The following is a 14,080-nucleotide window of genomic DNA, read 5'->3' as shown; positions in this document are numbered from 1 at the left end:
TAGCAGTAAAGTGTAGTGCTGCCGAGTTAAAGCTGCTTAGTGTGTACATACCGCCAATGAATACCTGTATGTTCGATATTTGATAGCTTCACGTTCTGCAGGTCTGATAAATGAAATATCCTGGCAAACCAAAATTTCCCTTGGTTTAAACCACTTTCCTATCAATGACTCCGTAAATAGACCACCCGAATTCCTAACCTCTGCACGCCGTACTTTTCTGAACCATGGGAAAACTGATTAGCAAGGGTTCAGAGAATTAACCAATCATCGCTTCGCTTCCCTCAGATCGTCGAGTAGTTGAGAAACAGTAACAGAAGCGTGACAGTAACTGACCCAAAGATGTGCGCGTGTTATTTAAACCGGCGATTTATAGAGCAACCCGATAGTGACGTGACGAAGAGGGGGAGGGCCACCACAATTTACGATGGGCAATTTTGCAGACGTCATTGGAAACGCGAAATCATTCATAGCGTTAGGCACACACGCAATATCAATGGTAATGCATAAGCAACTAGATGAATCCGGAGTTGAGTATTTAACCTGTGTTCTCAACCTATCGTTAGCCAACCATATTTTACCAGAAGTCTGGAAAGTTTGCAGGGTGGTTCCGCTTATGAAGCATGGCAAGGATGCCAGCTGATGTGAATCGTATAGGCCGATTTCACTTTTGTCGCTAGTAGCAAAGGTCCTAGAGACAGTACTCTTCCCTACGATGAGAAGCTGTTTTCCAGTTGCCCAACATCAATATGGATTCCGAAAATTGCATAGTACTACAACAGCATTAGACTCCATATACACACATATCAGTAGAGGACTGAACCATAACAGGTCGTGTGACTAAACAGTTGACTTAACCTATCGAAGGCCTTCGATACCGTCAAGCATGCCATGCTGTTCGGAGATATAGAGAAGACTGCTCTCCAGCCATGTTTGAAACTTTGGGTGATCAATTATATGGGCGGACGCAAGTCTTTTGTGGAATTCAGAAACAAGCAGTAGGGTTAAACAGGGAGTTCCCCACGACGGGGAACTGTTTAGCATCTACCTTTCTAAAATTTCACACCCACCAGACTTCACACACTGGTCGAAAACATTGATGTAGCGGACTAAACTGTTTAGTGCAGACATTTAGTGAACACTGAAAATTCAAATTCAAAAAATTGTAGCTAAAACCCTTAAAGTACCGAAAATTTAGAGCTATCGCTAGGCCCAAAACATGGGCCTATGTTGATGATTTTTAGTTTTGTGACCACTGAAAATTCAATTGTCAAATTACAGCTAGTTTCGTAAAAATTTTAGCTAAAACCCTCATAATACCGAAAATCGGGAGGTATTGTGATGGCTAAATGAAGACGTGGACCTATACCGACAAAATGATGGGGGTAAGTTGTATACCTTCAGTGAAGGCTAAATACCAAATTTCAGTTATTTCGGAGGAATATTGACAAAATTTGTTAGAGAAGTTTTTTAAACCTTAAATGTCAAATAACAGACAGTTCGGTCAATATATATAGCTAAACTTTTGAAACATAAAACTGAAAATCGATAAATACCGTTATGAGGGGACTTTACCAATATATGAACCTATATTAAAAATTTTTGGTGGGCAAGTTTTGTGACCACTGGGAACCTTAAATGTCAAATTACTGGTAGTTCGGTAAAAATGTAGTTAATATTTTCAAAATACGTAAAATTAGGATCACTTAAAACATGGACCTATGTTGACAATTTATGATGTAGATTTGACCTCAAATATCAAATCACAGATAGTTCGGTCAAAAAGTGTAGCTAAAATTCTTAAAAGGGTGACGTAGGGGATGGAAGATACCAAGGAACGGTCCGGACCGGCTTTAACATGGTAAAGCCCAGGATTTATCTTGGTCCTTCTTTCATCTCAAGTGGACACTGACCTCCCAGTGGTGTCACCTGGGGAACTGCCTTTAACACCCGTTAAAGGTAGTGAGTTAACATGTGCCGCGCGTTCACCCATATGAACGTTAAAAACTTGGGTTTGGGCTTCGGGTTAGTAACCCTCCCCTAGCAAAAACAGCCTACTATGAAAAAACGAAAGAAAAGAAAAACAAACCCCTCTAATGTTGACGAACACCGCAAACATTTTAAGGGCCATGATCTGCGAATCTGCACCTGGAATGTTCGCACTCTTTATAGGGAAAGGGCAGTTTACGATTTGGCAGATGTACTTGAAAAGTACAAGGCCGACATTACTGCCATACAGGAAATACGATGGAACGGGAAAGGCGTCACAACAACATCTAAAGGTGACGCACTGTTTTATAGTTGCCATGACACAAAGCATGAGTTTGGTTGCGGATTTGTAGTTGGTCGGAGATTAAAACATCTGGTCTCCAGCTTCACCCCAGTAAATGAAAGACTCGCTGCAATTCGAAAAAAGCAAAATTCTTTAACATCAGCTTTATTTGCGCTCATGCTCCCACTGAAGACAAGGACGAACAGACCAAAGATCTGTTTACGAGCGCTTAAAAGAAACTTATGACATTAAAATTATACTAGGCGATTTGAATGCCAAAATTGGAAAGGAGAATATCTTTGTGCCAAACAGTCGGGAAATTCAGTCTCCACTTTGCAGCTGCAAGATACATGGTAGTCATGGTAGGCTGTCGCCAGATCAAAGAACAAGAAATCAAATTGATGACGTTGTGATAGATGGAAGACATACATCAAACGTGTTGGATTGGATATACGATCGTTCCGAGGTGCAAACATAGAGTCGGACCACTACCTTGTTGCAGCAAAGGTACTTACCAGATTAAATGTAGCAAAAAAAGTACGAACAGACACAACACGGAAGTTGGACATCTGTAAGCTGCAATCACAACAGATAGCCACCGTATATTCCACTCAACTGACCCAACTGCTTAATCAAAGCATTCCTCATCCCGAAAACATATCAGGACAATGGCAAAACATTTCCCACTCCATGCAAACAGCCGCAAAATCAGTACTTGGATATCAGAGACCCCCAGCAAAGAATCCATGGTAATACCAGGAGTGCCGTGCTGCTACCGAAGAGATAAATGTGGCATATAGGGCTACTTTACAAGCAGTAGCAACACGTAGCGCACGAGAGAGGTATCGCAGGAAAAAGAGAGATGGAAAAGCGTGTGTGTGAACAAATTGAGATGTACAGGAGACAGAATGAAGTCCGAAAATTCTACCAAAGAGTGAAACATCAAACTGATGGCTTTGGAACTGGCACATCCTCCTGTAGAGACCAGCAAGGTAAACTGGTGACTGATACAGATAGTGTGCTAAGGTTATGGAAAGAGCATTTTTTCAAAATGTTGTTTCGAATAGTAGCGAAGTCGACGAAGATACCACAGATCCAATCCCAGAAGATGGTTTTGAATGTATACCACCCGGCCAAGATGAGGTAAAGACAGCAATAAACCGGCTGAAAAATAATACGGCAGCATGAGCTGATGGCCTACCAGCCGAGCTGTTTAGAACCGGAGGCGATACGCTGATAAGGTGTATACATCAGCTAGTTAGCTCCATCTGGCAGGAAGAACGCGTACCCGACGATTGGAACCTGAGCATCCTGTGTCCAGTCCATAAGAAAGGAGATAAGACTTTCTGTTCTTACTATAGGGGCATACGTCTTCTCCCTATCGCCTACAAGATAGTGTCAGGGATATTTTGCGAAATCCTGGAGAAGACCCCAGAGATGCAGATCGACACCTACCACATTTTTGTCGATTATAAAGCAGCCTTCGACAATTCGCTACGTTCAAAGGTATTCCAAGCCATTTCTGAATTTGGTATCCCCTCAAAGCTCATTCGGCTTTGTAAAATGACTCTAACTGTCGCAAGATCTTCAGTTAAAATAGGAAAGACCCTCTTCGAAGAGTTTTGTACCAAAAGATGTTTCAGGCAAGGAGACAGCCTTTCGTGTGATATTTTTAACATCCTGCTAGAAAAGGTTATACGAGAGGCAAACGTCAAAAGAAGTGGCACAATCTACACCAATAGCCACATGTTACTTGCTTATGCTGATGATATAGACATCATGGGACGAGCAGTAGAAGAAGTAACCGATACCTTTATGAGGGTCGAAGGAAAATCTGTTAAAGTGGGTATGGCGGTAAACGGCGAGAAGACCAAGTCGATGGTGTTGCCGGGCAATGCGTCCATTGAGATCGGACCAACTGTTGAAGTTGGTTGCTATAATTTTGAAATAGTAAAAGATTTCGTATACCTCGGCACCGCCGTAAACACAACAAACAACATCAGTTGTGAAATAAAAAGAAAAATTGTATTGGCAAACAGATGCTACTTTGGCTTAAGTAAGCACTTCAAAAACAAAGCCACAAATCGTCAAACAAAAACAACACTTTACAAAACACTGATACTACCCGTGCTGATGTATGTTTCCGCAGCCTGGGTACTTGCGCAAGCAGATAAGGCAGTGCTTGGCGTGTTTGAGAGAAAAATTCTTCGAAAGATCTACGGACCAATCTGCGATTGCGTTGGCTAGGCCATATATTAAGAATTAGCGATGATGAACCCGCTAAAAAGGCTATAAATTCGAGCCACATTGCGGTGCACGCAGAATTGGCAGGCCAAAGAATAGATGTGGCAAACAAGTGGATACAGAGATGAGAAGGCTCGGTATTCCAAAAAGCGAAACACGAAATAGAGAGAATTGGAGATCTTTTCTTAGTTCGGTCTATGGAACAAATGTTCTGTACTGAGCCAGCTAAGTAAGTAAGTAAAGTTCTTAAAATACATAATTTTAGGAGGTACCGTTATATGGGGGCTGTACCAATTTATGAACCTGTTTTTGGAAATTTTTGGTGGAAAAGTTTCGGACTGCTGGGAACCTCAAATGTCAAATGACGTCTATGTCTATCAAAACTTGTAGCTAAAACCCTTAAGATGCATAAAAATTTAGGCGCTGTTATATGGGGGCAATAGCAAATCGTTGGCCTATATAGCCTGCCTTCGAACTTAAACTGCCTATTAATCTGTTTCGTTTGCCAGATACGCATCCACACATGTCAACAATGGTGAAATGTACTGGATGTAGGACATGGGTGCCCTTCCGAGAATGCTCTGGCCTTAGTCGCACCCAGGATTACTGCGCCAGAACACCTCCCAGTGTGTCTCCTACTTCCTCGTCCGACTATTCGTCGTTGTCGAGATGCTCCACACCACAAGTTGTTGTTCAGCGGTCCGGAAATTCATCATTTCTGCAATGCAATTGCAAAGGTCTCCTTTATGAGTCGGAAAAACATCACGGTAGCCACGAGCCAGGAAACAAAGTTCACCGCCACCTGTAGTTTGCACCGTTCCCTTAGATCTTTGGCTACAACGTTTTGCGCAATGAACGCTCAAGAAGCTGAGAAGGAGAACTAGACTTCCTAATACATCAGTCTATTGAGTACAGACCTATCCCCTTGAGCTTGACTCTAGTGACCCATACATACAATGTATGGGGGTAGCAGTAAAATGTGGTTCTGCCGAGTTAGAGCTGCTTAGTGTGTACATACCGCCAATGAATAGTTGTGATCTGCTTTATATGTATGTCCGATATTTGATAGAAATTTGGTAGCTTCACTTTCTGCAGGTCTGGTAAATGAAATATCCTGGCAACCCAAAATTTCCCTTGGCTTAGACCACATCCCTATCAATGACTCCGTAAATAGACCACCCGAATTCATAACCTGATTACACTGTGCAACACTAAAAATGCAAACAACTTCTAATGGGCATTTTCTGAAAGTACATATTGAGACTACAAAAACCTTAATTGGGGTTTGTGTTCTTAGATCGGGTTTAGATTTTATGGCCTCATATAAATAATATGAGCCTTTTTTCCTGTGGTCGGACCTTTATCTCCGAAACTAATAAGAATTTTGCTTTGCAGTCTTCAGCAATATTGTAGCCCTAAAGTAGTAGAGCTTATGTGTCAAACAGATGAACGAGGAAAAGCTGCATCTAGCGCATCAAACTCGTTACAATATAGAAAAGTTTACATAATTTCTGAAATTCTGGTCAACATTGGTTGGGAGTTGAAACAAGTAACCATTCTAAAATGTTTTCAAATAATGTGACCATCAATTCTTCAGAACATTCTGAAACTATAAAATGGTTATTTCACGTTGTTTAAGGGGTATTTCATAACATACCTTTTACAAAATTTATTTCAAACAATGTTGACACAGGCTGTTTATTCTCATGTTGGGGATTTCAATGAATTATTGAAATATTTACCAAATTGTTGTTTAAAAATTTGGTATAAACTAGGCGATAAAGGCATTTTACAGCAATATAATGTTCTGAAGAGTTGTGTATTACATTCCAAAGAATATTTTCCCAAAAGAAAATATTAAGAAGAATTTAACATTTCGGGAGATACGCTGAGAAATATGCACAAATTATAGAATTTTCAGATATATTTAAAAATTTGAGGCAATAAATGCAGTTTTTCGAGTTCACTATTCCTCCAAATATTTTTCTCTTGCTCTTATCTACAAGTTTGCTGCAGATGTCAAAACAAAATTCGTATTGGTTTCAGAGATACATCCCCGATTTGTTTTAAAAATTCGATCTTTAGCCATATTTAGATGAGGCCATAAAAACCGAACCCGATCTAAGAAACCCAAAAATGGTTTCTGCCTATTGGTCCTCTACTTTCATAAAATTCTGGACAGAGGTTGTTTGCACGCCATTGGCTCAAAAATGTTGCACAGTGTTAGCAAGTGTTCAGAGAATTTACGAATCACCCCTTCGGAGAGCTGCCCATTCCCTCAGATCGTCGAGTAGTTGAGAAAACTTTCCAAAACAACATCATTGCAATGGCCACTCGTTCGAATACCCGAAACCAGACAAAATTTCTCAGCAGAGCAACTGAGCGTGATGAACTTCGACGTACGAACCCTGAAAACCCAAGGGTTAGGGAACTTATTCTTGACGTCTAGTAGGTTAACAGATGTAGAAAAGGTGGCTAGACAACACGAAGCAATTCAACATTGGTACAGGATTAAGTAAATTGTAGGCGGCGGATAAATCACTCTCCCCGGCGTGACAGGAACTGACCCAAAGAGGTGCGCGTGTTATTTTAAGCGGCAGTTTATAGAGCAACCCGAGAGTGGCGTGACGAAGAGGAGGAGGGCCACCACAATTATGACGGGCAATTTGCAGAGGTCATTGGAAACGCGAAATCATTCAAAGCGTTGGGCACACACGGAATATCAATGGTAATGCTTAAGCAATTAGATGAATCCGGAGTTGAGTATTTAACCTGTGTTCACAACCTATCGTTAGCCAACCATATTGTACCAGAAGTCTGGAAAGTTGGCAGGGTGGTTCCGCTAATGAAGCATGGCAGCTGCCAGCTGATGTGAATCGTATAGGATTTCACTCCTGTCGCCAGAAGCAAAGGTTCCAGAGGCACTACTCCTCCAAACGATGAGAAACTGTTTTCCAGTTGCCCAACATCAATATGGATCTCGAAAAATGCATAGTACTACAACAGCATTAGATGCCACATACACACATTTCAGTGGAGGACTGAACCAGAACAGGCCGTGTGACTAAACAGTTGACTTAACCTATCGAAGGCCTTCGATACCGTCAAGCATGACATGATGTTCGGAGATATAGAGAAGACTGCTATCCAGCCATGTTTGAAACGTTGGGTGATCATTTATATGGGCGGACGCCAGTCTTTTGTGGAATTCAGAAACAAGCAGTAGGGTTAAACAGGGAGTTCCCCACGAGGGGAACTGTTTAGCATCTACCTTTCTGAAATTTCCACCCACCAGACGGCACACACTGGTCGAAACCATTGACGTAGCGGACAAAACTGTTTAGTGCAGACATTTAGTGAACACTGAAAATTCAAATTCAAAAAATTGTAGCTAAAACCCTCAAAGTACCGAAAATTTAGAGCTATCGCTAGGCCCAAAACATGGGCCTATGTTGATGATTTTTAGTTTCGTGACCACTGAAAATTCAAATGTCAAATTACAGCTACTTTCGTAAAAATTTTAGCTAAAACCCTCATAATACCGAAAATCGGGAACTACCGTTATATGATGTGGAGAATTTTCGTGACCAGTGATAACCTAAAATATAAGATTGTTGATCACTAGGACTTGCGGTTTCCAAGCAAAATCGTGATAACCTAAATATCCTTAAAAGTGTCATCTTGTATAGCGATTTATTTAGAAGCCGCTCTGGCGATTTTCTTGTTTTTTTATTTTTCTCATCTATGAACATTGTAGTTTCAGAATCCGCAAAAACTTCCCAGGTTTAAGCACCTTTCACTTAAACTTGGTTCAAGAGCACCGTGGATATTGGTCGATGATGTACTGATTCCGACAACTAACTACTCCAAAATGTTGGGTGTAACGTTCGATATTTATTGGGTGTTATTGCAGATAGAATCCCTCTCACGATTTAATGGACAGGTTTCTCCCCATGACCTAGAGAGAGGAGCCCAAAGGAATAAATGAGAATCTTTAGACCAACGAGTCTATCAGGCAGGTTTGTGTAGCTCCACATTGATACAGTCGCGCTGGCAGAACCGTTATACAGCGTGAATGCCGTACTTGGGGCCACCCCCATCCATCGCTGCAGAACAACGCCAACTGCCAAGGCAAACACGAGTAGTTTTGGCCTAGTTATGATCCGAACGATACAGCCGCCTCAATTTATTTTGCGCACGAATTGATACTACGATACCCAACACTTGCCCGGCATGTGGATTGCGACCACACGACACGCTGCTTTTATTTAGCTGTCCAGCTAACGCCACTCACCTGTCTCCTGATTCCTTATGAACGCAGCCAGTCCAAGTTGCATAATTTCTGAGTCTGAATACAGAGGAACCCGAACCTGATAATTAAAATTATACACGATAGCGTTGCTACAACATCAACGGAGATGGCTTGATCGCCTCAGGGGTTTTTGTCCTCGCAAATTATAATTAATATTATTTCAATGAGTTAAAAAAGGAAACACAAACTTAAGGGGTTATGGCCACTTACCAATTTTACAAAATCAAAAATTTTTTGGAAAAAAAATTCTACTGTAGTCATATCCATGCTTCTTTCACTAGTAGGCCAAAAGCATTAAAAATACGACAGTGACCAACTTAATTGGATGGTGGGCATGATAGATAAGATGTTATCTAAGCTACGGATATCTTATATTTCCCTCAAACTGAAATCAAGTTCGAAGATGGACAAAACCGGGCATATTCTTCGAGTATTTAATTTATTAACATTCAACATTTTCGTGCAGTTTTCGTGCATATTCACCCAACCTTTATTGTTCCTCTACTTTATATTAGAAGAAATCTATTTAAAGCACCGAGTATCAATAACAGCTCAAACTGCCCGCATTCAAAAGCCACTAACAAGAAAACATGAACAGAAAACAAATTTAATTGGGTTAAGAATTTTGTTATGAACATTTCGAAAACGTTCTTCAACGAGCAGCGGCAGTAGCACATCCTCCTTGTTTACTTCTCAGAAAAGCTAATTTATGTTCTCCTTTAAAAATGTGAGACATAACGACCGAAAAAAAGACCAAACTAAGAATGCGAGGACAAAATTCAGTTCACTTCTTGAGTGGGCACTTGAAACCGATAAAGAAGAGACGACATTAGAACAAAAGGACAATGAATGAATTGATGACAACATAAGAGCATAAAAACGCTAGTTGTTCAGAAGATAGCTTTAGCTTGAAGAACGTATAAGCGACCAATGAACATAAATGAGAAGAAAATCGGTGTCAAGTGGCAAATTGTAGTGATTAAGATTTACAATTGGAAGAAGAAACACATACACACAAACACACTTGCATAATTATATAATTATAATTATACCCTACATCCCTATGTGGAAAAGGTATTATATAGTCCGGTCAAAATAGACATTGAAATAGCAAAAATTCTCACAAAGCTGAATTTTGGTGGAGAGCTAGGGTTTGTCATTAGAAGCAACGTCCTAAAAGTCCCCATCGAACCCATGTGTGCAAAAAAAATTATTCGGGGTCAAAGGTCAAAATTTAAGGGTTTTTAGGTTTTCGGATTTATTTTTTGAAAACGGTTGATCTAATCAAAAAGTGACTAAAGTAAATATTGTAGATAGAAAAATTATCTACAAGTTTGATCCTTATAATTTTTTTCTTAGAAGGAACCATTCTTGAGATATAGCCGTTCTAAAAACACATGGTTTTTATGCACTTATAAGGGAAATATGCACATATTCAGACGAACCGGCTGAAAAAGGCGAAGTAATCGGGTCTGTCCCCCAAAAAATATATATTTTCTTGAAGAGCGAAATTATAGCTATCTTCTTAAAAAAATTCCAACAAAATCGGAGTGTGTTTAGTAGAGTTATTCAATGTTAGAGTCATTTTATGAAAAAATAGCCCATTTAACCCACATGTATAATCGAAAGCCCAACGGGAACGACCCCAGCGAAAATTCTCCGACTTTTTTCAAGTTTTGTCCGAAGATAGGGTTTGTTGCGCTGATTACGGAAATGTATAATTTTCAACGGTTGCGGATCCGGTTCGCCGGTTATTCGACCCGAAAGGCCAAATTTAAAAACCGGGTTATACCCGGTTCTACTGAACCGATTACTGCAAAGTGGATATCGTTTGAAAGCTTACGGAAGTATCTAACACAAAGTGCCGTTACTTTAACCGGTTCGCCTCATAATGTACTTACGCGGCTAATTCTTTATTTGACCTTTAGATCGCGATATCTCGAAAATGGTAAGACTTTTTTAAGAATCATGAAGACCATTCTTGTAGACAATTATTGAATCTACAACTTTTACTTTAGCCGGCTTTTGCTAAGTCTTACCGTTTTTGAGAAAAATTAAAAAAAATGAATAATGCCTCCAAAAATGACCTTTGACCCCGAATAACTTGTTTTGCACACATGGGATCGATGGGGACTTGTAGGACATTGCTTCTAATGGCCAACCCTAGCTCTCCACCAAAATTCAGCTTTGTGGGAATTTTTGCTATTTCCCCCTTATACGCATGTCTATTTTGACCGGACTAATAAGTTTTGTTTTTCAATGAAATTGAAGGAACGAATTGAAATTGGTGATTTTTATACCCTACTCCACTATAAGGAAAGGGGAATTATACGTATGTTTTGGTAAAAATTCATGTAACACCGCGAAATATTCGTCGGAGACCCCCAATGTTGTACACCAAACTTCATATCTCGACGAGATAAAGCGATTTTGAGATGTGTGTCCGTCCGTCCGTCCGCATGTCCATTATAAATTGTAATCAATCTCCAGGCCGCAATAATGGACCAATCGTCACGAAATTTTGTATGGGCGTTGGGTTCACTCCGGCTCCAGGCCAATTTCTTTCACAACTCCGACTCCGGGTCGACTCCGAGTGTAAATTCATGTACTGCTAAAAACTAATAAAATGTGCACAAGTTTTGACTTTTTCGTATATTTGGGCCATACAGGCTAATCTATTGGTTTTTCCTAACATATTCTTTAGAAAGGACATCCGTTCCAATAAAATACTTAACTTCAGAAGATAAATATGAAGTAAAGTCCATATCTATATTGTTTCTACTGAATCTTACATTGAAAAACAGCAACAAAATGCAAACACGAGAATATTCTGGTAAGAACATTTCTTCGTGAGAACATACCTGATGTGCCAGGCATTGAAAATATAACATGAACATTTATTAATTTCTTACCCATAAGCTCAAAACTTTCTTAAATGAAAAAATTATAAAAGGAATATTTTTCATTTAAAATTTTCATAGAACAAGAATCCAGCCCCTGGTTTTAAACGGATATAAGCCAACAATTTAGAATTCTTCGAGAGCCTAAACGTTAAAAATAATAATAAATAAAAACCCTTTTTCATAATTTTTCCCTTCATATGAAAGAGCATAACTTAATCTGCTTTCTGAAATTTTTGTGGAAAAATATTAAGAATATTGTGGAAAAATATTAATATTAAGAAGCCCTGTTTTTATTGGAGCGTTTTGCGGTGCCTACTCTAGCCCGAAAACTAAAGGCCTGCGTACATAAGCTGCCTCGCCTGCTTACCTTGCTTGCTTCTGATAAAAGAAAAGGGCACCCCAGTTCGAAATTTGCTCGGCCTTCTTTATTCTTTTATTTTTATTATGTCAGAAATGAAGCAGAAAAGCAAGGCAACCAGGCAAGGCAGCTTATGTACCCAGGGCTTAAAAATTCGATTGTCATGTATTTTGTGTGGACTTAACAATATTAAATTTTACGGAAATGGTGGATAGAAAATGGCAACATTTCAATTTTTGGCTTTAATAAAATTACGTTTCTGGTCATAAAAAGGACAAAAGATATTTAAAAGTTAAGGGGTTATGGCCCCTGAGCACGAAAAATTAAATTTTCTGATAGATCACACTATCAGCTACTTTTGGATACTTTTTGTTGAAAAATATTGCGCAGTGCCCAGACAAATGGCCGCCTACGAAACACTGTTTTTTCTGAAGCAGTTTGCGGTACCCACTCGAAAACGAATAAAACGATCAGCATATTTTGAAAAACAAAATAGAACCAATAAACTTGTACTTAAGCGGAACAGAATTAAAAAAAATCCACTTTTGAAAAAATTGTGAACTGTCAAAATCAACATTTAGATTTTAACTAAAAAATTGATAGTTTTTACGCCTTTTTTAAATAGTCTCTCGCTTAAGTACAAACTTTTAATATGTATAATAATCCCACAAAAACATGTGAAGATCGGATTATCCATTTTCGAGTTTTGAAACATATTCTTTTCTACCTGTTCTTTACAATAAAGTAATAAACATTTTCGATTTGGTAAAATTTTGTAAGTGACCATAACCCCTTAAAATCGATCGATTTGGATGTCCTTACCAAAATGTTCGGAGGAACATTTCTGTAGATTTTTTTCATGAAGAAAATCTGATCTTGTGTTTAATTTTTAGTTCAAGAACAAGAAGGACATGGAAGGAACTGAATTAAAAGCACAAAATAATCTACAATGGATTATGAAACAGTATTGCCAAACAAAGATATAAAGCTTCTTACTCAAGCATTATTGGGGGTCAATAAAAAATCTTTACGTCATAACTCAGAAACTTCTGCTATGGGTCCTTTGGAATTTTTAATATATTCAATAGGCGCTTTCATTCCCAAAATCAATTTTCTACCACCAGACGTTGACTTTCATTTTATATCTGTAAGATTTCCCATAGCGACCACAATGCCCTTCATAAGAGTCCAACAGGTCCTTTAATAGAAGACAAAGATGACATCTCACAAAGGACAAGATGAGAAGATCAGTAGATTTTTATAAGAAGACCAGTAGATCTTCCTACAGAAGACTTGTAGGGCTTATATAAAAGACGTTAAATGTCCAATAATAATTCCGTAGAACATTACTTTTGCTTGCAACAACTTAAATGATCAACTGGATCAAAATATTCTGGACATGTAATTTGTAATTAAAATAGAGATAAAAAACTAGACTTCATAGGACAGTAAATATCGTTATATGTGTCCCGAATTTAATGTTGTATTTTTATATTGTAGAAAAAATTGCCCGGAGTCGGAGTCGAGTTGTTTTTTTCGACTCAGACTCCGACTCCAATAAAATTGCTCGACTCCGACTCCAATAAAATTGCTCGACTCCGACTCGAAGACTCCGATTCCGAAACCTTGGTTCAGACCAGAATAGATCCCTATTTTTATTGGTGATGTTCGTGAAATATTTAACGGGTGAAATGGACCAAAAACTTAATATATATATATTCCAATAATTTAATATAACAATTTAATATACACCTTATATCTTTATTCCTGGAAGGAATGCTTGACCTTTCTATTGATGTCAATTGTGTTGGTGTACATGATAAGATAACAGAGTTACATCCTAATATACCCAGTTATTTGTTTTTTGTGTAATCATGAACACGCTGGACGTCGCAACCATAGCTCAACATGTAAGAAAGGGTTATAGTCGGACAGGGCCGACCATGTGATACCCTACTCCACTACACCCGGGCACTCTTTTCTCAAGGAATTTA

The sequence above is a fragment of the Musca autumnalis genome, unplaced genomic scaffold (genome assembly GCF_047663935.1).
Source record: "Musca autumnalis isolate F117 unplaced genomic scaffold, ASM4766393v1 scaffold_3, whole genome shotgun sequence".
In the NCBI taxonomy this organism is placed as follows: domain Eukaryota; kingdom Metazoa; phylum Arthropoda; class Insecta; order Diptera; family Muscidae; genus Musca; species Musca autumnalis.
Note: the sequence above shows the minus strand (reverse complement) of the source record.